Source organism: Salvelinus namaycush, chromosome 9, assembly GCF_016432855.1.
Source record: "Salvelinus namaycush isolate Seneca chromosome 9, SaNama_1.0, whole genome shotgun sequence".
Taxonomy (NCBI): Eukaryota; Metazoa; Chordata; class Actinopteri; order Salmoniformes; family Salmonidae; genus Salvelinus; species Salvelinus namaycush.
This window is the reverse complement of record NC_052315.1, coordinates 4538359-4564255: the sequence shown is the minus strand read 5'-3', so window position 1 is coordinate 4564255 and position 25897 is coordinate 4538359. Positions and strand designations below refer to the sequence as shown.

The 25897-nt window shown below is 43.7% G+C and overlaps 1 long non-coding RNA gene across 3 annotated transcripts in view; it reads left to right on the top strand.

The window, feature by feature from the left end:
* Nucleotides 1-25897, top strand: part of LOC120053340 — a 54547-nt gene that overhangs the window by 9129 nt on the left and 19521 nt on the right. For all 3 annotated transcript variants that reach the window (XR_005477495.1, XR_005477496.1, XR_005477497.1), the window contains exon 2: nucleotides 8181-8319. This is a non-coding gene — a long non-coding RNA (uncharacterized LOC120053340). The remainder of the gene's footprint in view (nucleotides 1-8180; nucleotides 8320-25897) is intronic.

Below are 25897 nucleotides of genomic sequence, written 5' to 3'. Positions count from 1 at the left end.
TAGATATTCCCTCTCCCTTCTCTGGTTAGATCTCCCTTCTCCCGTCTCTGGTTAGATCTCCCGTCTCTGGTTAGATCTCGCTTCTCCCGTCTCTGGTTAGATCTCCCTTCTCCCGTCTCTGGTTAGATATCCTTTCTCCCGTCTCTGGTTAGATATCCTTTCTCCCGTCTCTGGTTAGATCTCCCTTCTCCCTTCTCCCGTCTCTGGTTAGATTTCCCCTCTCCCTTCTCCCGTCTCTGGTTAGATATCCCCTCTCCCTTCTCCCGTCTCTGGTTAGATATCCCCTCTCCCTTCTCCCGTCTCTGGTTCGATCTCCCGTCTCTGGTTAGATATTCCCTCTCCATTCTCCCGTCTCTGGTTAGATATCCCCTCTCCCTACTCCCGTCTCTGGTTAGATATCCCCTCTCCCTACTCCCGTCTCTGGTTAGATATCCCCTCTCCCTTCTCCCGTCTCTGGTTAGATATCCCCTCTCCCTACTCCCGTCTCTGGTTAGATATCCCCTCTCCCTACTCACGTCTCTGGTTAGATATCCCCTCTCCCTTCTCCTGTCTGTGGTTAGATAGTTTGGGATTTGACAAGGTGTCAGAGTCTTCGAGTGTTTGTCTCAGATTAGCACCCCGAGTGGGGTGGGGGGGAATGGAACAATGCCGCTAGGATTTGAGATGAAAGAAAATAATTTGCACAATTTCATATGAGACCGGTATTTGTCTTGTCGGGTTGTTATTTCAAAGCTGAACAGCCATTGAGGAACATGATTTAAATGGTGGGTAAGCGACAAAGCCGGTTAGTCATTTTTCAACTGAACGCTTTCCAGGTAAATGATGAACATGGCCACTCGACTTCCTCTCTCTTTTCAAACGACTGTAAATTCTACAGACTGTCTGTCAGCTAAAGCTTATTTTCTTCAAATGGAGCATGTATCGCCTTTAAGTGATAAAGATGAAATCATTCCTGTAGTTGACTTTTGTTCAAATTCAACCTTGAAAGATGGAATTGACAGTTGACTTGATCTCCTGCAGCAAAAAGAGACATGATTTCGTCACTTGTGCCAATTGCTGTAGTGCTGGGCGATACCTACACTGGAACCATGTTCAACTTCTCCCTTCCTTGTCCTAAGAAACATAGAAGGGGTTTTGAAAGAAAACACTACAACTCACAGAAGAAAGGAAAGGAGGAATGTGGGAGAAGTGTGGAATGGTGAGGAGAAGAGTCCGGAAGAGAGGTGAGCTCCACACTTGCTGATGTCCATCCCAAAAATGGGAAATACATTCTACAGTCGTGGCCAAAAGTTTTGTGAATGACACAAATATTAATTTTCACAGTCTGCTGCCTCAGTTTGTATGATAGCAATTTGCATATACTCCAGAATGTTATGAAGAGTGATCAGATGAATTGCAATTAATTGCAAAGTCCCTCTTTGCCATGCAAATGAACTGAATCACAAAAAAACAGTTCCACTGCATTTCAGCCCTGCCACAAAAGGACCAGCTGATATCATGTCAGTGATTCTCTCGTTAACCTCTCTAGGGTACGTGGGACGTTAGCGCCCCACCTCTTCAACAGTCAGTGAAACTGCAGGGCGACAAATTCAAAACAACAGAAATCCCATAATTAAAATTCCTCAAACATACATGTGTTTTACACCATTTTAAAGATACACTTGTTGTAAATCCAGCCACAGTGTCCGATTTCAAAAAGGCTTTACGACGAAAGCAAACCAAACGATTATGTTAGGTGAGTGCCTATTCACAGAATAACACAGCCATTTTTCCAGCCAAAGAGAGGAGTCACAAAAAGCAGAAATATAGATACAATTTATCACTAACCTTTGATGTTCATCAGATGACATTCATAGGACTTCATGTTACACAATACATGTATGTTTTGTTCGGTAAAGTTCATATTTATATCCAAAAATCTGAGTTTACATTGGCGCGTTACGTTCAGAAGTTCCAAAACATCCGGTGATTTTGCAGAGAGCCACATCAATTACAGAAATACTCATAATAAACATTGATAAAAGATACAACTGTTATGCATGGAATTTTAGATCCACTTCTCCTTAATGCAACCGCTGTGTCAGATTTCAAAAGAACTTTACGGAAAAAGCAAACCATGCAATAATCTGAGGTCGGCGCTCAGAGCCCAATCAAGACAAAAATATATACTCCATATTGTGCAGTCAACAGAAGTCAGAAATAACATTATAAACATTCACTTACCTTTGATGATCTTCATCAGAATGCACTCCCAGGAATCCCAGTTCCACAATAAATGTTTGTTTTGTTTCGATAATGTCCATCATTTATGTACAAATTCCTCCTTGTTGTTCTAGCGTTCAGTACACTTTCCAAACTCACGACGCGCGTTCAAGTCCAGCGGAAAGTTCGGTCGAAAAGTTAAACAAATTATATTACAGTCCGTAAAAACATGACAAACGAAGTATTGGATCAATCTTTAGGATGTTTTTAACATAATTCTTCAATAATGTTCCAACCGGAGAATTCCTTTGTCTTCAGAAGTGCGATGGAACAGAGCTCGCTCTCACATGAACGCGCATGGTCAGAGCATGTTCAGGTCATGGTAGACCTTACTCAATCCCCTCTCATTCGGCCCCACTTCACAGTAGAAGCATCAGACAAGGTTCTAAAGACTGTTGACATCTAGTGGAAGCCTTAGGAAGTGCATCATTACCAATGTCCCACTGTATCTTCAATAGGAGCTGAGTTGAAAATCGACCAACCTCAGATTTCCCACTTCCTGGTTGGATTTTTTCTCAGGTTTTTGCCTGCCACATGAGTTCTGTTATACTCACAGACATCATTCAAACAGTTTTAGAAACTTCAGAGTGTTTTCTATCCAAATCTACTAATAGTATGCATATTCTAGCTTTTATGGCTTTGTAGCAGGCCGTTTACTCTGGGCATGCTTTTCATCCGGACGTGAAAATACTGCCCCCTACCCCAAAGAAGTTAACACAGGTGTGAGTGTTGACGAGGACACGGCTGGAGATCACTCTGTCATGCTGATTGAGTTCGAATAACAAACTGGAAGCTTCCAAAGGAGGGTGGTGCTTGGAATCATTGTTCTTCCTCTGTCAACCACGGTTACCTGCAAGGAAACACGTGCCGTCATCATTGCTTTGCACAAAAAGGGCTTCAGAGGCAAGGATATTGCTGCCAGTAAAATTGCACCTAAATCAACCATTTATTGGATCATCAAGAACTTCAAGGAGAGCGGTTCAATTGTTGTGAAGAAGGCTTCAGGGCACCCAAGAAAGTCCAGCAAGCGCCAGGACCGTCTCCTAAAGTTGATTCAGCTGCGGGATCGGGGCACCATCAGTACAGAGCTTGCTCAGGAATGGCAGCAGGCAGGTGTGAGTGCATCTGCACACACAGTGAGGCGAAGACTTTTGGAGGATGGCCTGGTGTCAAGAAGGGCAGCAAAGAAGCCACTTCTCTCCAGGAAAAACATCAGGGACAGACTGATATTCTGCAAAAGGTACAGGGATTGGACTGCTGAGGACTGGGGCAAAGTCATTTTCTTGTGTCATTCTCAACTTTTAGCCACGACTGTACATCACACCCATGGGGGAAGACATTCTACATCACAGCTATGGGGGAAGACATTCTACAGACATTCTACATCATACCTATGGGGGAAGACATTCTACATCACACCCATAGGGGAAGTGCACCGCTTTGAGCCATTGTTTTATCACCTGAAATCCAACACATTTTCACTTCATCCCGCCCTCCGTCAAAACCTCGCCATTTTGAACAGGATACTGTGGTCACAGAAGAGTTATTTCATCAGCCAATAAGAGGAGCCATTAAGCATAATGAAGTGGGGATCCCCAGTGGGACTTCCGTCAGACTCGTGATGAGAAACGTTCATCTGGGCATCTCACCTGACCGGGTCTCCCTCCCTTTTAATTGCAGACGGTATGATGGGATGATACCTCCTTGGGGTCCATTCTACACAGCTGTATAGTACTTGGCGACGCAGTATAATGGAAACGTGCCTGTCTTTTACGGTAGAGAGATCAGGCATTGCCTCGTGTGTGAGTACGGCAGCTTGTTCAATTTAGAGAGGAGAGGACGGACAATTAAACTATAGTTCCCAGGAGGGCGTTCATTCGGTTAGTGTCCCCCTCATAAATGCCCCTCTGTGTCTGGAGTTGGCTAGGGGGGGGGGGTCTCTGAAGGGTTGCGGAGGCTGATTAGGAGCGTGGAGTGGGGGGGGGGGGGGGGGGGGGGTGCAGTCAGGGCATCTCGGCTAGGGAATTGACACGTCTATTAACCTTTGAGTGGTGCTGGAAACACTCGAGGGTCTATGTTGGGTAGTTTATTCTCACCTCTTAAACGTTTATTGACAATCTCTTTGGTAAATATGATGGTTAGGAGGAGGATGATGCTGCTGCTGCTATTGGCTCATGTTTAGTAGAGGAATAGGGAAGCCTCAAGTTTGAAAGAAAGTGACATTCTATTACAAGATATTACCAACTAAAAGAACATTGTGCACATTGATATATGTCACCAATGATATTATAAAGCATTTTAAACATGCACAATTAAAAGTCCCCAACTTCCACGGGTGGATAACGTTTTAAAAGGTTATTGTTGTAGAATTGGTATCTGAGCTGTTGCGTCGATTTCATCTGGAAGTTGGAATACCAGGAAATGACACACATTCTTTGGTTGAAATGACACAATCTTCCTGTGGTAGCGACATCAGTTGTAGAAGAAAATAATAAGAAAAATAAACATTAACTGGAAATGAAATTGAGATGGCAACTTTAAGAGAGCAGGTTTATTTATTTTTAACACTCCGTAGTCTACCCACTGGGCCGTAGTCTACCCACTGGGCCGTAGTCTACCCACTGGGCCGTAGTCTACCCACTGGGCCGTAGTCTACCCACTGGGCCGTAGTCTACCCTTTGGACTGAATGATACTGCTTAACCAAATGCAAGAAACATATAATGTTATAAATAACATGTTGTGTCTATATATTACTGAAGTTGTCAAGGTTTTTTAAGAAAGTTTAAAATAAATCGAAGGGAAACACTAGTCATATTTTTAGGCTGATATCTCACGTTATAATTCTTGGCTGAACCAAGCTCCCCAAAGGCATCGCTTCCGGACGCTTCTTGGTTCTCGGACCAACGTGGCAGTTAAGTCAGGAGAACCCGAAGCTACTCCCCCGTTCACACAAAACCTCCCTGTTCTGAGATTGACAGTTTGATTCGCAGATGTTCACGTGGGACGCCTCCCAATCACCTGTGTACACTTTGGCTGTAGTCTTGATCACACATCTCTGTCAGAGATGTGGTGTGGGCCTATAAAGAGCAAGACATGACTAACCGAGCAGTCTCAATTTGCTGCCAAGCTCTTCCCTACCCTAACTGTTTTACTGTTCTAAGATCTGAAGAGTGTATAGAGATTAGCAGTGCAGTGGGGTAGCTTCCACCACATTGCCTTCAACTAGCAGGTCGTACAAGCATTGAAGTACTGTATATTTAGTTATTAATGAATTTCTCTGGATTCACATTTTAAAAGAGAGAAGGAAAAATCCATAAAACCACATAAATGTGTTCATTTTTATTGCGGGTTCATGTTTGTTACATTGAAGGAAGATGAGGTATAGACTTTCAGAATAGTACGATAGATAGTACGATAGTACGAACAATTTTTATTGCACTGAGAGTGAATTAGCATTTTCTCATTTGTATTAATCACATCCAGAATCAGTTTCATCCCCAAATGAATAAGAAACCATTTCAGATACTGAATCCCTGTTTTTAGAGCCAGTGCATTTTTATCTCCACATTCGAGATACATAAGCTAGGTTTTCAGAGATATATATATATATATATATATATATATATATATATATATATATATATATATATATATATATATATATATATATATATATATAAAATAGGTTTTCAGAGATACATAAGCTAGGTTTTCAGAGATACATAAGCTAGGTTTTCAGATATATATATATATATATATACGGACTCTTATGCGAATCATAGAATCAGTGGGGTGACGTTCAGATTATCTTTGCACATGTAGGGAACTCTTTGCATATCTGCCCCCCTCTACCCTTGGGGATTGACAGCCCGTCTCAAACACAGACTAACGTTTTCCCTCATGGCACGACGGGAGACGGGTGTCTTCATCGGTCCTATTGATTGGGACCCCAGCAGGGTCTTGGCAGGAGAGACAACAGACACCATCAAGGCTGCTCAGAGTTAAAAAAATTTGTTGTTCTTTTTTGTAGCAATCACGCGTGCACATAAAAATTCAGTCTCGCTCACTCACACTCAACACTTGCACACACACACATGCTCTCATGTGTACACTCCATCTCTCTCACACACAGTCAGTCTTGCACCCTCCAAATGAATAAGCAAGGCACTTTGGCTGTGGACAGAGCTTAAGCCTGGGAAGACATTTTTTCTAAACATAATGTTTGTAGATTAGCTGAGGTTAATGATCCGATTGCCTGGGAGGCTAGGCGTCTTTAAAGTATGGGTTGGGGAAAATGAACTGTTCTTAGCAGGGAGGCTCCCTGATTACCACCAGGCACCTACAGTACTGCAGGCAACATATAGCATAGAAATATAATTACACAAGGTCCATTCTAGTCATTCTGTTTCTATGCCCACTATTTGGGAATGGGTTTGCTAAAGGAGCAACTCAGAAAACTTGTCTCTCTGACCATAATGAACAGACTCCATGTTTCTCTGCTTTAAAGGAGATGTGTACACACCCCCCCCCCCCCCCCCCCGAAGAAAGAAAAACGCATAACCCGGGACTTGAGCAATACCACGGCACGTTATTACTGTAGTCTGGAATGTTGTTTTATTTCCAAACGAACGCAGAAATAAAACCTTTTCTCGTTGCTCTTGTGAAGCCACAGAGCCTCTTAAGTCAAACTGTTTCGTCTCTCCCCAGTGTTTAGTTTGGACTTTTGTTTATGTTCTGATATAAAGTCCTTATATAGGCCCCAGCTATGGGGTGTGGCTAAACTCCTGTAGTGGTTAGTTCAGAGGTCAAACCTTACTACTGACCCCCTCTACCAAGCCCACTCTGGTATTGCCGAGTTGACGGAAAGGTGGAGGAATGAGAGAGAGACCCCCCCTCCCCTCCCCTCCTCACCCTTCTCTTGGCTCTCCCTCCCTCCCTGTGCCTGTCCAGGCATGCCTCCCCTCACAACCGACGTGGGTACAGAGGGAGTGAGAGAGCGACGCGGCGAGAGGAGAGGAGGGCGAACAAAGGAGCACTGTCATTGCCTCCCCAAGGTTTTTGGGGAGGGTCGGCGGGGGCAGGCGGTGCGGGAGAAGAGGGAGGGAGGGTGTTGGGTGGGCGGGAGGTTGCAGAGAATAGAGAATAAAATCTTAAGAGGGGTTATATTGAGACAGACAAATAGCACAAGCAGTGAGTTCACTGACACACACACACACACACAGTAGGGTTCTCTTGCCCATGTTTCCCGAAGCGAGGTGCGAGGAGTAGAAGGTCTGCTGTGTTTTACTGTTCATTGTGTAATATTTGCTTAACCCTCTATCTGTGCAGCTGTATGTTCAAAAAAAAGGCCGGGTGGGGGGGGGGGAGGTTCTAACTAGCTGAATAGGAGCACAGCTGTTAGCAATTTCATGAGTACACTTATAACAGCGGTGGATTCCCCTTTAGCTGACCCCCTCCCTCTCCACACAAGTTATCTCCCTGCAGTATGCGGCTGCTGTTCTGCCCAAACACAGTCCGTTATTCTGGCTTCGCTGCTTTGCTCACCTTTTGTAACTACTGAATGCATTGAAGCTTTTGGACACCATCTTGCCCCTGCATTAGAAACAGCTGCTCTCATCCACCCTGGTATTATTTCTCAGGATTTTATTTCCCCCTAATATTTGATATCTTTGTTGTAACCATTTTGAAAGATAATCGAAATACTAATGTAATGATTGGGATCCAACAACCTGGGCACGACTCTCTCGACAAATGTAGTTTTTAATGGAATGTTCCCTGCCCTCAGCCTGTTCCCTGCCCTTAGCCTGTTCCCTGCCCTCAGCCTGTTCCCTGCCCTCAGCCTTATGAAGATGAGGATGACTCCATATGATGGAACCATTTCTTTATCGGTTTCCCTCTGTCCTATTACATTTCATAGGCTATCAGAAAGCTGACAGGAAAATGGAGAGAGAGAGAAGGAGAGGATGAAGAGAAGTGGTGCGAAGGAATGGAAGAAGCCCCTGAGCAGAACCAGAAGGAGGGAGGGAGAACTGCTGTGACATGAAAGAGTGATAGAGGTAAGAGCCCTGAGGTCAAACGGAGCCTTGTGTGGGTAGGGAAGGGGAGGGTGTAGTAGGGAGAGGGACTTGTCATTTCAAATCTTAACAGTGATGTTAGGTAAGTCCATGTTTATGGAGCAGGGCTTTGTAAACAAAAAGAGTGTAATGATGTGATCTACGTGACTTTAAAAGAGGTCCAGACAACCTTTTTGGTAAAGAATTACAATGATGAGTAATACAACTGTCTCCTGTGATAAAACAAAGGGCTCTATGAAAAACAACATCCAAGGGTTTAAGAATAGAGGCAGCTGCACTTTGATGAATAGTATCTCCATAATCAAGAACAGGTAGAAAGGTTGACTGTACAATCTGCTTCCTGGTGAACCAGAGAGAGACCAGATCTGTTTCTGTAAAAAAACAAAAAACTTTCTTAACAAGCTCAGTCGTGTGTTTTTTAAACGCTAAATCATTCTAAATACCAAGGTATTTGTACGCAGGGACTCGTTTTGATTTATAGAACCATTCCGATGAGTAAAGATGTCATCCTTCTGAGACAATCTTACCAGAACTTAAAAACAACATATATTTAGTTTTGCCACTTATTAAATACCAGTTTTAAATCAGTAAGGGTTTCCTACACAACTGCAAAACCAGACTGTAGTTTTGACACAGCCAGGTCAGCAGTTGGGGCAATTGAGTACATAATAGTATCATCTGCATATAAATGTTTTATTTTTAACAGATTGACCAATAGCAATTATATAAATGAGTGAAAAGAACAGGTCGTAGTATAGCCCCCTGCGGTACACCTTTATGTACTTCTAGACGTAACCCCGTCAAATCACGATGGTCTGAGTTCTGTCACTAAGATAACAATGAAAAGGTGTCCGCGTTCAGACCTATCGAGGACAACTTATTCAATAAAATAGCATGATCAATTGTATCAAAAGCTTTTGACAAGTCCACAAACAAAGCAGGACATTTTAATTTTAGTGTCTAAAGCATTGACAAGTTCATTAACAACTGTAGTGGTTGTTTTAATAGTACTATGTCCAGGACTAAACCCTGACTGTAGTGGTTGTTTTAATAGTACTATGTCCAGGACTAAACCCTGACTGTAGTGGTTGTTTTAATAGTACTATGTCCAGGACTAAACCCTGATTGTAGTGGTTGTTTTAATAGTACTATGTCCAGGACTAAACCCTGACTGTAGTGGTTGTTTTAATAGTACTATGTCCAGGACTAAACCCTGACTGAAGTGGTTGTTTTAATAGTACTATGTCCAGGACTAAACCCTGACTGTAGTGGTTGTTTTAATAGTACTATGTCCAGGACTAAACCCTGACTGAAGTGGTTGTTTTAATAGTACTATGTCCAGGACTAAACCCTGACTGTAGTGGTTGTTTTAATAGTACTATGTCCAGGACTAAACCCTGACTGAAGTGGTTGTTTTAATAGTACTATGGTCCAGGACTAAACCCTGACTGTAGTGGTTGTTTTAATAGTACTATGGTCCAGGACTAAACTCTGACTGTAGTGGTTGTTGTTTTAATAGTACTATGTCCAGGACTAAACCCTGACTGTAGTGGTTGTTTTAATAGTACTATGGTCCAGGACTAAACCCTGACTGTAGTGGTTGTTTTAATAGTACTATGTCCAGGACTAAACCCTGACTGAAGTGGTTGTTTTAATAGTACTATGTCCAGGACTAAACCCTGACTGTAGTGGTTGTTTTAATAGTACTATGTCCAGGACTAAACCCTGACTGTAGTGGTTGTTTTAATAGTACTATGTCCAGGACTAAACCCTGACTGAAGTGGTTGTTTTAATAGTACTATGTCCAGGACTAAACCCTGACTGTAGTGGTTGTTTTAATAGTACTATATCCAGGACTAAACCCTGACTGTAGTGGTTGTTTTAATAGTACTATGGTCCAGGACTAAACCCTGACTGTAGTGGTTGTTTTAATAGTACTATATCCAGGACTAAACCCTGACTGTAGTGGTTGCTGTAATAGTACTATGTCCAGGACTAAACCCTGACTGTAGTGGTTGCTGTAATAGTACTATGGTCCAGGACTAAACCCTGATTGTAGTGGTTGTTTTAATAGTACTATGTCCAGGACTAAACCCTGACTGTAGTGGTTGTTTTAATAGTACTATGGTCCAGGACTAAACCCTGATTGTAGTGGTTGTTTTAATAGTACTATGTCCAGGACTAAACCCTGACTGAAGTGGTTGTTTTAATAGTACTATGTCCAGGACTAAACCCTGACTGAAGTGGTTGTTTTAATAGTACTATGGTCCAGGACTAAACCCTGACTGTAGTGGTTGTTTTAATAGTACTATGTCCAGGACTAAACCCTGACTGTAGTGGTTGTTTTAATAGTACTATGGTCCAGGACTAAACCCTGATTGTAGTGGTTGTTTTAATAGTACTATGTCCAGGACTAAACCCTGACTGTAGTGGTTGTTTTAATAGTACTATGGTCCAGGACTAAACCCTGATTGTAGTGGTTGTTTTAATAGTACTATGTCCAGGACTAAACCCTGACTGTAGTGGTTGTTTTAATAGTACTATGGTCCAGGACTAAACCCTGATTGTAGTGGTTGTTTTAATAGTACTATGTCCAGGACTAAACCCTGACTGAAGTGGTTGTTTTAATAGTACTATGTCCAGGACTAAACCCTGACTGAAGTGGTTGTTTTAATAGTACTATGTCCAGGACTAAACCCTGACTGTAGTGGTTGTTTTAATAGTACTATGTCCAGGACTAAACCCTGACTGTAGTGGTTGTTTTAATAGTACTATGTCCAGGACTAAACCCTGACTGAAGTGGTTGTTTTAATAGTACTATGTCCAGGACTAAACCCTGACTGTAGTGGTTGTTTTAATAGTACTATATCCAGGACTAAACCCTGACTGAAGTGGTTGTTTTAATAGTACTATATCCAGGACTAAACCCTGACTGAAGTGGTTGTTTTAATAGTACTATGTCCAGGACTAAACCCTGACTGAAGTGGTTGTTTTAATAGTACTATGTCCAGGACTAAACCCTGACTGAAGTGGTTGTTTTAATAGTACTATATCCAGGACTAAACCCTGACTGAAGTGGTTGTTTTAATAGTACTATGTCCAGGACTAAACCCTGACTGTAGTGGTTGTTTTAATAGTACTATGTCCAGGACTAAACCCTGACTGAAGTGGTTGTTTTAATAGTACTATGTCCAGGACTAAACCCTGACTGAAGTGGTTGTTTTAATAGTACTATGTCCAGGACTAAACCCGGACTGAAGTGGTTGTTTTAATAGTACTATGTCCAGGACTAAACCCTGACTGTAGTGGTTGTTTTAATAGTACTATGTCCAGGACTAAACCCTGACTGAAGTGGTTGTTTTAATAGTACTATATCCAGGACTAAACCCTGACTATAGTGGTTGTTTTAATAGTACTATGGTCCAGGACTAAACCCTGATTGTAGTGGTTGTTTTAATAGTACTATGTCCAGGACTAAACCCTGACTGTAGTGGTTGTTTTAATAGTACTATGTCCAGGACTAAACCCTGACTGTAGTGGTTGTTTTAATAGTACTATGTCCAGGACTAAACCCTGACTGTAGTGGTTGTTTTAATAGTACTATGTCCAGGACTAAACCCTGACTGTAGTGGTTGTTTTAATAGTACTATATCCAGGACTAAACCCTGACTGTAGTGGTTGCTGTAATAGTACTATGTCCAGGACTAAACCCTGACTGTAGTGGTTGCTGTAATAGTACTATGGTCCAGGACTAAACCCTGATTGTAGTGGTTGTTTTAATAGTACTATGTCCAGGACTAAACCCTGACTGTAGTGGTTGTTTTAATAGTACTATGGTCCAGGACTAAACCCTGATTGTAGTGGTTGTTTTAATAGTACTATGTCCAGGACTAAACCCTGACTGAAGTGGTTGTTTTAATAGTACTATGTCCAGGACTAAACCCTGACTGAAGTGGTTGTTTTAATAGTACTATGGTCCAGGACTAAACCCTGACTGTAGTGGTTGTTTTAATAGTACTATGTCCAGGACTAAACCCTGACTGTAGTGGTTGTTTTAATAGTACTATGGTCCAGGACTAAACCCTGATTGTAGTGGTTGTTTTAATAGTACTATGTCCAGGACTAAACCCTGACTGTAGTGGTTGTTTTAATAGTACTATGGTCCAGGACTAAACCCTGATTGTAGTGGTTGTTTTAATAGTACTATGTCCAGGACTAAACCCTGACTGAAGTGGTTGTTTTAATAGTACTATGTCCAGGACTAAACCCTGACTGTAGTGGTTGTTTTAATAGTACTATGGTCCAGGACTAAACCCTGATTGTAGTGGTTGTTTTAATAGTACTATGTCCAGGACTAAACCCTGACTGTAGTGGTTGTTTTAATAGTACTATGTCCAGGACTAAACCCTGACTGAAGTGGTTGTTTTAATAGTACTATGTCCAGGACTAAACCCTGACTGTAGTGGTTGTTTTAATAGTACTATGGTCCAGGACTAAACCCTGATTGTAGTGGTTGTTTTAATAGTACTATGTCCAGGACTAAACCCTGACTGAAGTGGTTGTTTTAATAGTACTATGTCCAGGACTAAACCCTGACTGTAGTGGTTGTTTTAATAGTACTATGGTCCAGGACTAAACCCTGATTGTAGTGGTTGTTTTAATAGTACTATGGTCCAGGACTAAACCCTGACTGAAGTGGTTGTTTTAATAGTACTATGTCCAGGACTAAACCCTGACTGTAGTGGTTGTTTTAATAGTACTATGGTCCAGGACTAAACCCTGACTGAAGTGGTTGTTTTAATAGTACTATGTCCAGGACTAAACCCTGACTGTAGTGGTTGTTTTAATAGTACTATGTCCAGGACTAAACCCTGACTGAAGTGGTTGTTTTAATAGTACTATGTCCAGGACTAAACCCTGACTGAAGTGGTTGTTTTAATAGTACTATGTCCAGAACTAAACCCTGACTGAAGTGGTTGTTTTAATAGTACTATGGTCCAGGACTAAACCCTGACTGTAGTGGTTGTTTTAATAGTACTATGTCCAGGACTAAACCCTGACTGTAGTGGTTGTTTTAATAGTACTATGGTCCAGGACTAAACCCTGACTGAAGTGGTTGTTTTAATAGTACTATGTCCAGGACTAAACCCTGACTGAAGTGGTTGTTTTAATAGTACTATGGTCCAGGACTAAACCCTGACAGTAGTGGTTGCTGTAATAGTACTATATCCAGGACTAAACCCGGACTGTAGTGGTTGCTGTAATAGTACTATATCCAGGACTAAACCCGGACTGAAGTGGTTGTTTTAATAGTACTATGTCCAGGACTAAACCCTGACTGAAATGGTTGTTTTAATAGTACTATGTCCAGGACTAAACCCTGACTGTAGTGGTTGTTTTAATAGTACTATGTCCAGGACTAAACCCTGACTGAAGTGGTTGTTTTAATAGTACTATGTCCAGGACTAAACCCTGACTGTAGTGGTTGTTTTAATAGTACTATGTCCAGGACTAAACCCTGACTGTAGTGGTTGTTGTTTTAATAGTACTATGTCCAGGACTAAACCCTGACTGAAGTGGTTGTTTTAATAGTACTATGTCCAGGACTAAACCCTGATTGTAGTGGTTGTTTTAATAGTACTATGTCCAGGACTAAACCCTGACTGTAGTGGTTGTTTTAATAGTACTATGTCCAGGACTAAACCCTGACTGAAGTGGTTGTTTTAATAGTACTATGTCCAGGACTAAACCCTGACTGTAGTGGTTGTTTTAATAGTACTATGTCCAGGACTAAACCCTGACTGAAGTGGTTGTTTTAATAGTACTATGTCCAGGACTAAACCCTGACTGTAGTGGTTGTTTTAATAGTACTATGTCCAGGACTAAACCCTGACTGATTTATATTCAACATATATTTCTCAGATTTAAAAAAATAGCAAAGTTGTACATTTACCAAGGATTCTAGAATCATAGACAAGGAAGCCTTGGAATGGGGTGATATTTATTGAGATCACTACTATCCCCATCCTTATGTAGGGGCAGCACAAGAGCTGATTTCCATACTTTTGGAATATTTCATATTTCCTGATAACAATGTTAAATAAGACATGTGTGTTATTGAGCCAACAATGATGGGCTCTGGACACTTAAGCAGATCAAGGACCCAATTGGTCGGCCCCTGTGTTTTTTTTATTGTCGTCTATTGCAGCCTAACGCACTGCATCTCAGTGCTGGAGGCGTCACTACAGACCTGGGTTCAATCCCGAGCTGTATCACAACCGGCCGTGATCGGGAGTCCCATAGGGCAGCGCACAATTGGCCCAGTGTCGTCCGGGTTAGGGGAGGGTTTGGCCGGGGTAGGCCGTCCATTGTAAATAAGAATTTGTTCTTAACTGACTTGCCTAGTTAAATTAAAGCTTAAAAAAAATATATATATATTTAAAAGCATTCAGGACTTCTTTTTCTGTAAATAGCCTAAATGAAAAGCTTTGACAATCATTTATTTGGTCATTCAGCAACTTTCCCCTATCAGCATCCAGCCCAATATCCTTGTGAGTAGGCTTAGAAGTTCTTTCTCAGAGAAAGATGAAATAACATGGTTTTTAAATGCGTCTTCCCGTAATGTGGCCTGTGTCTGAATTAATTTGTTGTGGCAGAGATGAGGAAGTAGCACCCTAGAGGGATTGGACAGTTTTCCAGATTGCACAAAAGTGAAAATCCCGCCCACCTGGTATTTCAGAAAATAGTATTTGCTTCACATCCAAGTCAACTTGGTTCAATCGACCGAATAGTGGAATACAGAATAGGTATTGTTAGCTATACAACGACCATAGCATGGGAGGATAGATAAGATGGTCTGATATTGGTTGCTCTTAGGATTCAAATAAGTATTTTAAATGGGCCAACTGACTAAAAGGCCTGAGACATTTTCATGGCGTTACCCAAAATATGATCAAAATATGAGCCCAATTTGATAGCTGGTGTCAAGCAAAAAGCTACTAATGTGAAGCAACTCCTTAACACATGAAGGGGCTTTTTTTCTGGGCTTTTAACTACAGCCCCCTACCACACGAGACGTCCTCCTTACCACACGAGGCGGGAGACTCCTTTGGCGTCTAGAGAGTTAGATAAATCCGCCTTTAATTTCCTTGCACCTTACATGTGGAATGATCTACAATACACTTTAGAATAGGATGAATTGGTGCCTCTAGGTCATTTCAGACGGTTGTTCGGGGACCTTTTTACAGAAGAATGTCTGTTTCTTTATGATTGTGTTTAGCTTTTTGTGTATTGTTGTGTATAACATATTTAAATGTGTATTTTAAGGTATCAGCAAGACACCTTGGTCTCGGCATTGACTCCCCGTCTAAATAAAGACACCTTGGTCTCAGCATTGACTCCCTGTCTAAATAAAGACACCTTGGTCTCAGCATTGACTCCCTGTCTAAATAAAGACACCTTGGTCTCAGCATTGACTCCCTGTCTAAATAAAGACACCTTGGTCTCGGCATTGACTCCCTGTCTAAATAAAGACACCTTGGTCTCAGCATTGACTCCCTGTCTAAATAAAGACACCTTGGTCTCGGCATTGACTCCCTGTCTAAATAAAGACACCTTGGTCTCAGCATTGACTCCCTGTCTAAATAAAGACACCTTGGTCTCAGCATTGACTCCCCGTCTAAATAAAGACACCTTGGTCTCGGCATTGACTCCCCGTCTAAATAAAGACAACTTGGTCTCGGCATTGACTCCCTGTCTAAATAAAGACACCTTGGTCTCGGCATTGACTCCCCGTCTAAATAAAGACACCTTGGTCTCGGCATTGACTCCCCGTCTAAATAAAGACACCTTGGTCTCAGCATTGACTCCCCGTCTAAATAAAGACACCTTGGTCTCAGCATTGACTCCCCGTCTAAATGAAGACACCTTGGTCTCAGCATTGACTCCCTGTCTAAATAAAGACACCTTGGTCTCAGCATTGACTCCCTGTCTAAATAAAGACACCTTGGTCTCAGCATTGACTCCCTGTCTAAATAAAGACACCTTGGTCTCGGCATTGACTCCCCGTCTAAATAAAGACAACTTGGTCTCGGCATTGACTCCCTGTCTAAATAAAGACACCTTGGTCTCGGCATTGACTCCCCGTCTAAATAAAGACAACTTGGTCTCGGCATTGACTCCCTGTCTAAATAAAGACACCTTGGTCTCGGCATTGACTCCCCGTCTAAATAAAGACACCTTGGTCTCAGCATTGACTCCCCGTCTAAATAAAGACACCTTGGTCTCGGCATTGACTCCCCGTCTAAATAAAGACACCTTGGTCTCAGCATTGACTCCCTGTCTAAATAAAGACACCTCGGTCTCAGCATTGACTCCCTGTCTAAATAAAGACACCTTGGTCTCAGCATTGACTCCCTGTCTAAATAAAGACGCCTTGGTCTCAGCATTGACTCCCTGTCTAAATGAAGACACCTTGGTCTCGGCATTGACTCCCTGTCTAAATGAAGACACCTTGGTCTCGGCATTGACTCCCTGTCTAAATAAAGACACCTTGGTCTCGGCATTGACTCCCTGTCTAAATAAAGACGCCTTGGTCTCAGCATTGACTCCCTGTCTAAATAAAGACACCTTGGTCTCAGCATTGACTCCCTGTCTAAATAAAGACACCTTGGTCTCAGCATTGACTCCCTGTCTAAATAAAGACGCCTTGGTCTCAGCATTGACTCCCTGTCTAAATAAAGACACCTTGGTCTCAGCATTGACTCCCTGTCTAAATAAAGACACCTTGGTCTCGGCATTGACTCCCTGTCTAAATAAAGACACCTTGGTCTCAGCATTGACTCCCTGTCTAAATAAAGACACCTTGGTCTCAGCATTGACTCCCCGTCTAAATAAAGACACCTTGGTCTCGGCATTGACTCCCCGTCTAAATAAAGACAACTTGGTCTCGGCATTGACTCCCCGTCTAAATAAAGACACCTTGGTCTCGGCATTGACTCCCCGTCTAAATAAAGACACCTTGGTCTCGGCATTGACTCCCCGTCTAAATAAAGACACCTTGGTCTCAGCATTGACTCCCCGTCTAAATAAAGACACCTTGGTCTCAGCATTGACTCCCCGTCTAAATGAAGACACCTTGGTCTCAGCATTGACTCCCTGTCTAAATAAAGACACCTTGGTCTCAGCATTGACTCCCTGTCTAAATAAAGACACCTTGGTCTCAGCATTGACTCCCTGTCTAAATAAAGACACCTTGGTCTCGGCATTGACTCCCCGTCTAAATAAAGACAACTTGGTCTCGGCATTGACTCCCTGTCTAAATAAAGACACCTTGGTCTCGGCATTGACTCCCCGTCTAAATAAAGACAACTTGGTCTCGGCATTGACTCCCTGTCTAAATAAAGACACCTTGGTCTCGGCATTGACTCCCCGTCTAAATAAAGACACCTTGGTCTCAGCATTGACTCCCCGTCTAAATAAAGACACCTTGGTCTCGGCATTGACTCCCCGTCTAAATAAAGACACCTTGGTCTCAGCATTGACTCCCTGTCTAAATAAAGACACCTCGGTCTCAGCATTGACTCCCTGTCTAAATAAAGACACCTTGGTCTCAGCATTGACTCCCTGTCTAAATAAAGACGCCTTGGTCTCAGCATTGACTCCCTGTCTAAATGAAGACACCTTGGTCTCGGCATTGACTCCCTGTCTAAATGAAGACACCTTGGTCTCGGCATTGACTCCCCGTCTAAATAAAGACACCTTGGTCTCGGCATTGACTCCCCGTCTAAATAAAGACACCTTGGTCTCAGCATTGACTCCCCGTCTAAATAAAGACACCTTGGTCTCAGCATTGACTCCCCGTCTAAATGAAGACACCTTGGTCTCAGCATTGACTCCCTGTCTAAATAAAGACACCTTGGTCTCAGCATTGACTCCCTGTCTAAATAAAGACACCTTGGTCTCAGCATTGACTCCCTGTCTAAATAAAGACACCTTGGTCTCGGCATTGACTCCCCGTCTAAATAAAGACAACTTGGTCTCGGCATTGACTCCCTGTCTAAATAAAGACACCTTGGTCTCGGCATTGACTCCCCGTCTAAATAAAGACAACTTGGTCTCGGCATTGACTCCCTGTCTAAATAAAGACACCTTGGTCTCGGCATTGACTCCCCGTCTAAATAAAGACACCTTGGTCTCAGCATTGACTCCCCGTCTAAATAAAGACACCTTGGTCTCGGCATTGACTCCCCGTCTAAATAAAGACACCTTGGTCTCAGCATTGACTCCCTGTCTAAATAAAGACACCTCGGTCTCAGCATTGACTCCCTGTCTAAATAAAGACACCTTGGTCTCAGCATTGACTCCCTGTCTAAATAAAGACGCCTTGGTCTCAGCATTGACTCCCTGTCTAAATGAAGACACCTTGGTCTCGGCATTGACTCCCTGTCTAAATGAAGACACCTTGGTCTCGGCATTGACTCCCTGTCTAAATAAAGACACCTTGGTCTCAGCATTGACTCCCTGTCTAAATAAAGACGCCTTGGTCTCAGCATTGACTCCCTGTCTAAATGAAGACACCTTGGTCTCGGCATTGACTCCCTGTCTAAATGAAGACACCTTGGTCTCGGCATTGACTCCCTGTCTAAATGAAGACACCTTGGTCTCAGCATTGACTCCCTGTCTAAATAAAGACACCTTGGTCTCAGCATTGACTCCCTGTCTAAATAAAGACACCTCGGTCTCAGCATTGACTCCCTGTCTAAATGAAGACACCTTGGTCTCAGCATTGACTCCCTGTCTAAATAAAGACACCTTGGTCTCAGCATTGACTCCCTGTCTAAATGAAGACACCTTGGTCTCAGCATTGACTCCCTGTCTAAATAAAGACACCTTGGTCTCAGCATTGACTCCCTGTCTAAATAAAGACACCTCGGTCTCAGCATTGACTCCCTGTCTAAATGAAGACACCTTGGTCTCGGCATTGACTCCCTGTCTAAATAAAGACACCTTGGTCTCAGCATTGACTCCCTGTCTAAATAAAGACACCTTGGTCTCGGCATTGACTCCCTGTCTAAATGAAGACACCTTGGTCTCGGCATTGACTCCCTGTCTAAATGAAGACACCTTGGTCTCAGCATTGACTCCCTGTCTAAATGAAGACACCTTGGTCTCAGCATTGACTCCCTGTCTAAATGAAGACACCTTGGTCTCAGCATTGACTCCCTGTCTAAATAAAAAAAATAAAAAACATAATCTGAGAAAAACAACTCTCTCAAGGTTGTATGTTCAAAAGAACATATGTGTGAGCGGGTCAGAGCGAAAGGACGGAACACAAAGAGAAAGAGAGCTACTGCATTGTGTTGTAGGGTTCCCACGTCTCTGCCACTTAACCTCCGAGCAATCTGTCTTTCCCTCTCCCGGGCTAAAAGCTACAGTGAATCAATGCTAGTCTGTAGCGTGGTCAGACCGGGGCTCTAGGATTCTAGGTCGAGATATAAAGAGGCTGCGGAATGCCAGAAAGCTGTCATTTCTTCCCTCTCTTCTTCTCTTCGCTTCTCCTCTCTTTCGCTCTTCTGTGGTAGAATTTAAAACCGGGTGGTAGGAGGTAGAAAAGATTTGACACTGTAGCTTCAAACTAGCTGTTGTGGTAACTTAGTTGCTGTAGCCGACTTCTCGGGAAACAAAAGTCCTCCTTACCCACACCTACATTGGTGTTCTCGCTCTTTCTCTCTCTCTCCTCATTCTCCAAGAGCCCCTTCACAGTTCACCCCCCCCCCCCCCCCCCCCCCCCCCCCCCCCCCCCCCCCCCTTTCTGCAAGCTGTTGGCATCCAGTTGTTACCGTCAGTCCAAGTTCCAAGTTCCTGTCCTACTGGGCCCACCGTGGTTCCCAGGCCCTTGACTACTCTGTGACTGCTCTTCCATCCTACTAGGCCCACCGTGGTTCCCAGGCCCTTGACTACTCTGTGACTGCTCTTCCATCCTACTAGGCCCTCCGTGGTTCCCAGGCCCTTGACTACTCTGTGACTGCTCTTCCATCCTACTAGGCCCTCCGTGGTTCCCAGGCCCTTGACTACTCTGTGACTGCTCTTCCATCCTACTGGGCCCACCGTGGTTCCCAGGCCCTTGACTACTCTGTGACTGCTCTTCCATCCTACTGGGCCCACCGTGGTTCCCAGGCCTTTGACTACTCTGTGACTGCTCTTCCATCCTACTGGGCCCACCGTGGTTCCCAGGCCCTTGACTACTCTGTGACTGCTCTTCCATCCTACTGGGCCCACCGTGGTTCCCAGGCCCTTGACTACTCTGTGACTGCTCTTCCATCCTACTAGGCCCTCCGTGGTTCCCAGGCCCTTGACTACTCTGTGACTGCTCTTCCATCCTACTAGGCCCTCCGTGGTTCCCAGGCCCTTGACTACTCTGTGACTGCTCTTCCATCCTACTGGGCCCACCGTGGTTCCCAGGCCCTTGACTACTCTGTGACTGCTCTTCCATCCTACTAGGCCCTCCGTGGTTCCCAGGCCCTTGACTACTCTGTGACTGCTCTTCCATCCTACTAGGCCCTCCAACAAAGGCTTCATGTTTTCACATTTTAAAGGCAGGAGGTGATGAAAGAGATTAAGGGGATATAGAGGGTACCTCCTTGTTTCTTTACAAGGAAACCTCCTGTAAGGGCTTCCAAGCAAATAACCCCACTTTGCTTTACCTCCCCCTGGGTCCTTTTCATTAGGACGAAACGTAGCAAAACTTTTTGCAACAAAAAAATACAAAACAAGCAAGTTCAGGTGTTGCCTTCTGTTTCAGTAAGTTTTTCTTTTGTTTAGTGTCTAATGAATAGGAGTGTGGTTTTAAAGCCAGGATGTCACCTGACTGTTCTTATGGCTCCCTGTGATGCAAGGCTGTCTGGTGAAATAAGAAACGCACATTTTTGTTTTCCGTTGCGAGACGTTTTAAAACATTATCTGTGCCCTAATGAACACTACCCTGGGTCTTTATTCATGGAGGCCTAGTGGTTTCCTCTCGAGTGTGGCGTGGCGTCTCCGTGAATGAGGGCTCAAACTGGGAGCACAGTGCATTTCAGCTCTTTCTGTGTCATTTTAGGACTGCAGACCTACCAAGACGTGTAGCCTCTAGCCTAAATTAGCGTCTAGCCTAAAGTTAGCCTTTTTCCATTTGCTACAGACAGACAGACAGGCAGGCAGACATCACCCACAGCTAGACCCTCATTATAGTCCTGATCACATGCAGTCTTGTTCTGGAGAGAGAGATGTGTGCTTGGTCTAACGTTTTTATATAAGGCCATAAAGTTGTGTGTTTCCTGGTTCTTCTCTAATTGCAGTGTGTGAGTGATTTAACGAGGGGACCTCTCTTTAATGAAGGGCTGTATGAATTAGCTCTGCTCTCCATCCTCTTTTAGCCTGTAGATTGAGAGCAATCATGATTATTATCATTGAACGAGATCATTTCCAAACTGCTACAAACATTTTTATATAAAAGACGACAAGTCTATTTCGAACCTTATTATCAATGAGCATATTTTTCATACCATTTCTATATTTTTGACCAGAGGCAAAGCAACTCTCCCTATTTTCTCTTTTACTCAGTAACTTCCTCAGCTTTCAAAGAGCAGTTTAGGCTACAGCATTTACTCTGGCTGCTGCCTCAGCTTTCAAAGAGTACTTTAGGCTACAGCATTTACTCTGGCTGCTGCCTCAGCCTCTCGGTTGAAAGGGGTACATCCCAATTAAAGATGGCTATTTGAAATTGTTTTACAATTTGAATAACATCATGACATACCCGGATAGTCAACATTTTTATGACGCAAATGGACATGGCAGAGGTAAACAGGACGGACTGCTTTTCACTGGTAGTTTTGACTAACAGTGAAAAGCAAAGTCAGATTTTCACCATGATAGTACTGATTCTGATACAAAAAGTGAGTGTTTTGTATTGATCTTTGTCAGGTCTTGTGGAAACTCTGTTAGGTATGCGCATGTAATTGCTATTTAAGGGTGGGAAGATGATAAACTGACTGCAGGGCTAAATGTACAGCAGTAGTTCAACGCACGGTTATAAAAACTACAATCAAAAGTTTGTTTTTAAATTAAGCATTTCAAATGTCATGGTATATCCTTGTAGGTAACAATGTCACAAGGATCATTCAAATGGAATTCAGAGAAAGCTTTTTCATTGTCAAAATACTCAGTCAAGTAGTTGAATACTAACGTCTGTTCGGATATTTGATTCGTAGGTTAACCGTGTCCGTCCCTAGTCCCAATAATGTCTCCTTTCAGGTATATGAAAACTCCCCGCCCATGCCTACACCAATCCAATGATTTTAAAATGTGTTGGAAGTAGTGAACGAGACCACACTTCAGGAGGAAGGAGATATAATTGGGACGTAACCTTAGTTGAGAGCTCTAGTGTTAGTGTATCAGCTGGTTAGGTAAAGGAAGCCTTAAACTCGCGATAATTCCCGAGACTGGAGACAAAGGCTCATATTCACTGCTGGGTGTCGATAAAAGGTAGCATTAGGCTGCCCTTGGAGGCATTACCTCCCCACACACACACACACACAAGCAGGTGCCGCACACAGACACACACACACATACCTTCTCCCGAATCCGTCATTAGTGGTTGTGACAGAGACAGTCGAATCAAATAAGTTGAGAGGAAGGCGTAGTGCCCCGCCCCCCTGCTGTGTTCCCATCAGCGCCAGTTCACTGAAGCTAAAATGGTCGTCTCCCCTCAGTCTCCCCCTCTGTGTACGAGGATAAGTAGCTCTGAAGAAGGGATGCTATATGACTGCCTGGGTCGTATTCATTAGGCACCAAACAGAGGAAAGCGGACCGAAAAAGGAAAGGACCACCTGAACTTCATTTTCCGTTGCAGAACGTTTTGCTACCGTGTGCCCTAATGAATACGACCCAGTCCTAGCCCTAATGAATACGACCCAGTCCTAGCTGGATGATGTAGCCCTAATGAATACGACCCAGTCCTAGCTGGATGATGTAGTCCTAATGAATACGACCCAGTCCTAGCTGGATGATGTAGCCCTAATGAATACGACCCAGTCCTAGCTGGATGATGTAGTCCTAATGAATACGACCCAGTCCTAGCTGGATGATGTAGTCCTAATGAATACGACCCAGTCCTAGCTGGATGATGTGGTCCTAATGAATACGACCCAGTCCTAGCTGGATGATGTAGTCCTAATGAATACGACCCAGTCCTAGCTGGATGATGTAGTCCTAATGAATACGACCCAGTCCTAGCTGGATGATGTAGTCCTAATGAATACGACCCAGTCCTAGCTGGATGATGTGGTCCTAATGAATACGACCCAGTCCTAGCTGGATGATGTAGTCCTAATGAATACGACCCAGTCCTAGCTGGATGATGTGGTCCTAATGAATACGACCCAGTCCTAGCTGGGTGATGTGGTCCTAATGAATACGACCCAGTCCTAGCTGGATGATGTAGTCCTAATGAATATGACCCAGTCCTAGCTGGATGATGTAGCCCTAATGAATACGACCCAGTCCTAGCTGGATGATGTAGTCCTAATGAATATGACCCAGTCCTAGCTGGATGATGTAGTCCTAATGAATACGACCCAGTCCTAGCTAGACGATGTAGTCCTAATGAATACGACCCAGTCCTAGTTGGATGATGTAGCCCTAATGAATACGACCCAGTCCTAGCTGGATGATGTAGTCCTAATGAATACGACCCAGTCCTAGCTGGATGATGTAGTCCTAATGAATACGACCCAGACCTAGCTGGATGATGTAGTCCTAATGAATACGACCCAGTCCTAGCTGGATGATGTAGCCCTAATGAATACGACCCAGTCCTAGCTGGATGATGTAGTCCTAATGAATACGACCCAGTCCTAGCTGGATGATCTAGTCCTAATGAATACGACCCAGTCCTAGCTGGATGATCTAGTCCTAATGAATACGACCCAGTCCTAGCTGGATGATGTAGCCCTAATGAATACGACCCGGTCCTAGCTGGGTGATGTAGCCCTAATGAATACGACCCGGTCCTAGCTGGGTGATGTAGTCCTAATGAATACGACCCAGTCCTAGCTGGATGATGTAGTCCTAATGAATACGACCCAGTCCTAGCTGGATGATGTAGTCCTAATGAATACGACCCAGTCCTAGCTGGATGATGTAGTCCTAATGAATACGACCCAGTCCTAGCTGGATGATGTAGCCCTAATGAATACGACCCGGTCCTAGCTGGATGATGTAGTCCTAATGAATACGACCCAGTCCTAGCTGGATGATGTAGTCCTAATGAATACGACCCAGTCCTAGCTGGATGATGTAGTCCTAATGAATACGACCCAGTCCTAGCTGGATGATGTAGTCCTAATGAATACGACCCAGTCCTAGCTGGATGATGTAGTCCTAATGAATACGACCCAGTCCTAGCTGGATGATGTAGTCCTAATGAATACGACCCAGTCCTAGCTGGATGATGTAGCCCTAATGAATACGACCCAGTCCTAGCTGGATGATGTAGCCCTAATGAATACGACCCAGTCCTAGCTGGATGATGTAGCCCTAATGAATACGACCCAGTCCTAGCTGGATGATGTAGCCCTAATGAATACGACCCAGTCCTAGCTGGATGATGTAGCCCTAATGAATACGACCCAGTCCTAGCTGGATGATGTAGCCCTAATGAATACGACCCAGTCCTAGCTGGATGATGTAGTCCTAATGAATACGACCCAGTCCTAGCTGGATGATGTAGTCCTAATGAATACGACCCAGTCCTAGTTGGATGATGTAGCCCTAATGAATACGACCCAGTCCTAGCTGGATGATGTAGTCCTAATGAATACGACCCAGTCCTAGCTGGATGATGTAGTCCTAATGAATACGACCCAGACCTAGCTGGATGATGTAGTCCTAATGAATACGACCCAGTCCTAGCTGGATGATGTAGCCCTAATGAATACGACCCAGTCCTAGCTGGATGACGTAGTCCTAATGAATATGACCCAGTCCTAGCTGGATGATCTAGTCCTAATGAATACGACCCAGTCCTAGCTGGATGATCTAGTCCTAATGAATACGACCCAGACCTAGCTGGATGATGTAGTCCTAATGAATACGACCCAGTCCTAGCTGGATGATGTAGCCCTAATGAATACGACCCAGTCTTAGCTGGGTGATGTAGCGCTAATGAATACGACCCAGTTCTAAATAGGTGACTCATGCTGACTTGCCCGTTGACACTCATTAGGCTAAGCTCGGCTCCCTCCAACCGTAATATACAAGGATCCTTACCTGCTCTTGTCCCGCGGCCCAGCGACTGCTAGCATCAGTTAGGGGTCATTAGCCACACGGCCTGGAATAAATGGCCTCTGATAGTATCGGCGCTAACATCCAACACAGTTGTTTTTGCACATTTCGTAGCCGAGGAGGGAGGGGTACTTCTCGCTCTCTTCTGCTCTCTTGGCTTCCTTATTTTTTACTCTTCTTCTCTTCACCATAAAGGTTCTTTGGTTGTCCCTGTAGGTATTGCTTATTGGTTCCAAAG